At 42.5% G+C, this 6,000-nt stretch overlaps 1 protein-coding gene across 1 annotated transcript in view; it reads left to right on the top strand.

Moving 5' to 3' along the window:
* Nucleotides 1-3,581: 3,581 nt before the first annotated feature.
* Nucleotides 3,582-6,000, top strand: part of erap1b (endoplasmic reticulum aminopeptidase 1b) — a 60,775-nt gene continuing 58,356 nt past the window's right edge. The window contains exon 1 of the mRNA XM_063068587.1: nt 3,582-3,709. The gene's annotated coding sequence lies outside the window, so the exon portion shown is untranslated. The remainder of the gene's footprint in view (nt 3,710-6,000) is intronic.

Below are 6,000 nucleotides of genomic sequence, written 5' to 3'. Positions count from 1 at the left end.
TACGTGTATTTTCCCATAAATAGTGCAGTGACTGTAAAGTGTATGGGTTATTTTGATCTATTGATTAAATTACTTGGATCTTATTTCCTTCCTTTATCAAGAAAAACTTTGGTTCTGTCCCTCCTTTTATAATTATACTCATGAGACCTGAAATTTGCAGAAAGGGGAACCATGGGTTCGGACATGCATTTATCTGATGGTCCGAGACTTCTCATTTCTTGGGATTTTCAGACATATTTAAGTTTATAAGAACATGTTGAGCATTCACGAACATTGAGACCCCTGCTAATTGTTTACATTGTACTTCTCAGAGTCATGGTTGTCAATTCCAACTTGAAAAAGGGGTGGTGGTGTTCTAATGATGACCTTTCACCTGAAAAGACACTGGCAGTGACGTAATAAAGGATGGTGGGGTGGAGATGTGTCACTACCAAAGGAGATGTAAGGTACTCCTTCCCACCGCTAGCCTGCAGGTCACTCTTGGGCAAGGTGTAGCACCTGCTTAGCCCCCTGATCAGGGTCACATGAAGCCATGGGAGCAGATGGTGGATGGTCATATGAGCAGTTGGTGCAGATCACAAGTCCTGGATATGCGACCACTGACGCCAGGCAGACAATCTCTGAAGAGTATTGATAATGGCCGGGGTCACCCATCTCGTAAAAACACGGCCCAGAAGAAGGCAATGGCAAACCACTTCTGTAGAAAAATTTGCCAAGAAAAATCATGGTCAAGACTATGATTTCCCACGTCATATAACACAGCACGTAATGAGGATGATGAATTGAAAATGAACAACAAAATATTATCTACTCTCATTCTGCCATTTCAGACACCTTCTAGATCTCAATCCAAATATCCTGAGGGTTTCCTCCTCATAGATTAATATGATGGACCATGGACCCCTTGCCTGATGGTATCGGTCCCTGGCATATAAAAGGTTGGGAACACCTGCTCATCGGTTAAGTTAGACAACCTCTCCTCCTCCACTCTCACCCTGAACATCGGCGTGCCTCGAGGCTGTGTGCTGAGCCCTCTTCTATACTCCCTTTTCACCTATGACTGCATTCCTGTACATGGTTCTAACTCCATCACCAAGTTCGCAGATGACACCATGGTGGTTGGTCTGATCAGAGGGGATGACGAGACGGCCTATAGGGATGAGGTTCAGCACCTGGCCGTGTGGTGTGCCGACAACAATCTGGCCCTTAACACCTAGAAGACCAAGGAGATCATTGTGGACTTCAGGCATGCCAGGAGTCACACTCACGTCCCCATCTACATCAACAGAGCTGTAGTGGACTGTGTATCAAGCTTCAAATTCCTTGGTGTCCATATTTCCGAGGATCTCACCTGGACCCTGAACTTCTCCATCCTCATCAAAAAGGCGCAACAGCACCTTTAGTTCCTGCGGAGCATCAAGAAAGCTCACCTCTGTCCCAGGATACTGATGGACTTTTACCGCTGTGCCATTGAGAGCATACTCACCAACTGCATCTCAGTGTAGTATGGCTATTGTCCCGTATCAGACCGCAAAGCGCTCCAGAGTGTGGTGAAAACTGCCCAGCGGATTATCGCCACCCAATTGCCCACTATTGAGAATATCTACTATAAACGCTGCCTGGGCAGGGTGAAAAGCATTATCAGGGATGCATCTCACCCTAACTATGGACTTTTTACTCTCCTCCCATCCGGTAGGCACTACAGGAGCCTCCGCTCCCGCACCAGCAGGCACAGGAAGAGCTTCTTCCCTGAGGCTGTGACACTGCTGAACCTCTCATCACAGCGCTAAGCAGTATTGCATAAGTATTGTACTGTCTCAGTACTTTTATATTTGTGTGCTGTAGCACTTTTTTTATTCGCAGTTATTTTGTAAATAACACTATTCTTTGCATTTCTGGTCAGATGCTAAATGCATTTCGTTGGCTTTGTATCTGTACTCGGCACAATGACAACAAAGTTGAATCTAATCTAATCTAATCTAAAATATGTATGTGAATGTTGTCATTATTTTCTGCAGTTGGATGGGAAAGGGACTTGTTTTGCTGTTACTGAATTGTTCCCTTTTGTTACTGTTCCAGCTTGTGTTGCTCTGTGTTCTGTGGTTTTGAAAATTGTGGGCATGCTACGTCAGTGCCAGAATGTGTGGCGACACTTGCTGGCTGCCCCCACCACATCCTTGAGTGTGTTGGTTGTTAATGCAAACAGCGTTTCAATACACATGTGATAAATAAATCTAAATCTGAATCCGAGTTAGATTTGGAGTTTATCCCCTCATGGGCTGTGGGCATTGCTGATGAGGTTGGCTTTTAATGATCACGTCCTACTTGCCTTCGAGAAGTGAAGGCGTTCTGCATATAGGTAAGGAGGTTCAGAGAGCTTGATCCAGTAATCGGGAGAGAATGTTATGAGCATCATTTGGAGGGCATGAAAACAAATGTTTTGTTAAATGTTGCCACTGAGCTCAAAAATATCTGCTAATCCCTGCTGTAAGGTCTTTGCCAGACCAAATTTTAAGTAGATTTCTGGTTCAGTAACAAATATCATTAAAAGTCACCCTGGGCAGAACAGCTGCTCAATTTTTAACCATATACAAAATGTAAAAAAAGAATTGGAAGATTCACATGTAAAACTGATTTATAAACATATAATCACTAAAGATCTAGTGCTTTCTTGGCACATATGACAAATAAACTCTTTTTGGGCTTCCAACCCGGTAACGGTATCGATCATAAATGATGTTTCCATGACAAACTCCGCCATCTTCTTCAAGAGTTTGTTCGATATAATGAATATATTGAATATTCATTGGGATTTTTCTTAAGAACACAATCCTTTGCCAGTCCACATGACAAATGAGATGAACCAACAATATTCAGGTGGGTGGAGGTCCAAAATATCCCCTGTTTACGTTGATAGATGTCACTTTATCAAGTATACCTGTCATTAATTCAAATCACGTGGCAGTAAGTCAATGCATAAAAGCACGTGAGCATGGTTAAAATGTTTAGTTGTTGTTCAGACCAAACACCAGAACAGGGAAGAAATGTGATCTCAGTGACCTTGACTTTGGAATGATTGTTGGTGCCAGACAGGGTGACTTGAGTATCTCACAAACTGCTGATCTCCTGGGACTTTCACACACAACATTCTCCAGAGTTTGCTGAGAATGTGAGCATCCAGTGAGCGCAGTTCTGTGGGTGAAAATGCCTTGTTTGTAAGAGGTCAGAGAACAGGCTCAAGCTGATGGGAAGGTGACAGTAATTCAAATAACCACACAGTGGTGTGCAGGCTACTTTATAAGGTATAGGAGGTGGCCATTGGGTGTATTTACTAGGTATTTAACTGTAACTCTACATTACCAGAAACAGTGAAAGGAAAGAAAGAAACAAGTTTATTTTGGGCTAATTTCATCAGCTTTTAAACATTTACCAGTTTTGTTAATTTATCTTCCTTTAGAGTTGGGAAGGCTGTCAACTTTCCATTGATGAATAAACTAAGCGTTTATATTTTACTGTACTGCTGTAAATCGATTTAAAACATTTAATATTATTTTCTCAACTGACTTTAAAAAAGGGAAATCATTGGATGTAGGCCTAAAGGTTGTTAGCTTTTCTTTTTATTTTCACTTTCACTTCTGCCGGGGAATCGATTGAGGCCTCTCATTCGGGAGTCGCGAAGTCGGCAGAGCAATATTGCTCGGTTATAAAGGTACAGTTTATGCAGAGAATTGCCGAAAGGGCAGACGCATTGTCGGTGAAAGCAACAATCAGGTTCAGTCCGTGCAGCGAGGGTTCCGTTGCTCAGCGCCCCAGCGAGCACGGCCTCGCCCGGGAGACACTCGCTCGCTAGTCGGTGCCTTGGAGCCTCCGCCGGTCATGGCCCGACTCACCCAGGCCAGCTCACGTTCCCGTTCCCTTGTATATCGCGAACATTGCAAGACACGGGAAGGGAGGGGGTGATGGAAAACTGAGTGTGGAGATAATAAAATTGAGTTTGGTTTGACATAAACTGTGAAAGATTGGCTAACGCCATTCTGTCTCCAGTGATCACAGGACGCGCCGACGATGCTGCGTCTTCTCAGCTCAAACCCACCCGAGAGCACTGTACTAGCGACCGCGGTGATTCCTCCACTCCTTTCGCTTGCAACCACTTAACACTGGTCTCATAGAATACTGAACAACAGGCGCGGGCTCGTTGGCCAACAAAGTTGTGCAGAACTAAATGTTAATTCTCATCTCTTCTGCCTCCAGAAGATCTCCATATCCTTCCATTTCCTGCCGATTCGTATTTGCCCCCGCCATGCAGCAAGCAGTGCCTTGCAGACACCCACCACTCTCTTTGCAAAGAGCTTACCCCGCACATCTCCTTTTAAGTTACCCCCCCCCACCTTGAATACATGCCTCTGATATTAGACATTTCAATAACTGGGTGTGGTGGTGGTGGAAGAATACTAGCTGTCTGTCTATGCCTTCAGTAATCCTATATACCTCGATCAAGTCTGGTCTGGCCAAGTTGCACACTTTCAAACTACTAGTATTTAATATCCAATAATAGGAATCTTAGTATGTTGTTTTTCAACATCTGATTCTACTTTTGATGGTATAGCATTTCTGCTTTATTCTCCACCAACTTTATAATTTCCTGTCAGAGTTACCTTTGTACAGACACCCCTGTACCTAGTGTCCCTTTATGTACGTACAATCAGTATGTGTGTATAAACTTCCTTATGTATTTATATAATTATTGTGGGTTTCTTCATTATTTTGTTCTTTATCTTATTGTGTTTTTTTTTGTCCTGCATCGGATCTGCAGTAACAATTAATTTGTTCTCCTTTACACGTGGTTACTGGAAATTACATTGAATTATCTTGCATCTTGAATAAGAGTGCAGTACCTTAAATTACTGTAAATCTTTTTCTCAAACACCACATACTTTTCACCAATATTGGTCTTTGTTCCTGGACCATGCCCACCTATCATGTCTTTTCTAAGTTATAAACCTTGTGACTTAAGAAAATTTCAGATATTATTCACTTTAGCTTGAACTTGTGTAGACATCAAAAACTTGCACTATCCAGGCCATGCTGATTTCTCACTACTATTGGGCAGGAGGTGCAGAAGGCTTAGGGCCCACATCATCAAGTTCAGAAACAGTTATTACCCTTTAATCATCAAACTCTGAACCAGTGTGGATAACTACATTCACCACCACTCTGAACTGATTCTATGAACTACAGACTCACTTTCAAGAACTCTTCACAACTCACATTATCAATATTATTTTTATTTGCTAAGTTTTCTTCTTTTGCACATTGGCTGTTTGTCAGTGTTTGTCTGATTATGTATCATTTTCCAGAAATTCTAGAGTCACAGAGTCATAAAGAAGTGCAGCACAGAAACGTGCCCTTTGGCCCATCTAGTCCATGCCGAAAATATTTAAACTGCTTACACCTAACGACCTGCACCGGGACCATGGCCCTCCATATCCCTACTATCCATGTACCAATCCAAGCTTCTCTTAAAGTTGAAAACAAGCTCGCACGGACCACTTGTGCTGGCAACTCATTCCACACTCTCACAACGCTCTGAAGAATTTTCCTCTCAAATCTCTCACCTTTCACCTTTAACCCACGATCTTTGGTTGTAGTCCCACTCAGCCTCAGTGGAAAAAGTGGAAAATTCTATTGTACTTTTTTCCCGTAAATGCCTGCAAGAAAATGAATGTCAAAGTAGTGTAGTGTACATTGATAATAAATTTAATATGAACTTTGAACTTTGATTTTGGAAAGGTTATATTGAAGACTGAATATAAATTTGGTAATGTATGTGCACCATGTTGGAGGGTTGGTGGGATAGTGAATGGGAATGGGCAGTTTTGGCACAAGAGCTATGGAAACTGCAAAAGTGCCATCCTGAACATGAGATGTTGAAGTGAACCATAATGCCTCTGCTGATGATGTGAGATGAGATCAGTTAACTCAGGAATTAGAACCTAGGAA

This window comes from Mobula hypostoma, chromosome 16, assembly GCF_963921235.1.
Source record: "Mobula hypostoma chromosome 16, sMobHyp1.1, whole genome shotgun sequence".
NCBI classification, from domain to species: Eukaryota; Metazoa; Chordata; class Chondrichthyes; order Myliobatiformes; family Myliobatidae; genus Mobula; species Mobula hypostoma.
The sequence above is the reverse complement of the archived record's forward strand: the minus strand, read 5'-3'. Positions and strand labels throughout refer to the sequence as shown.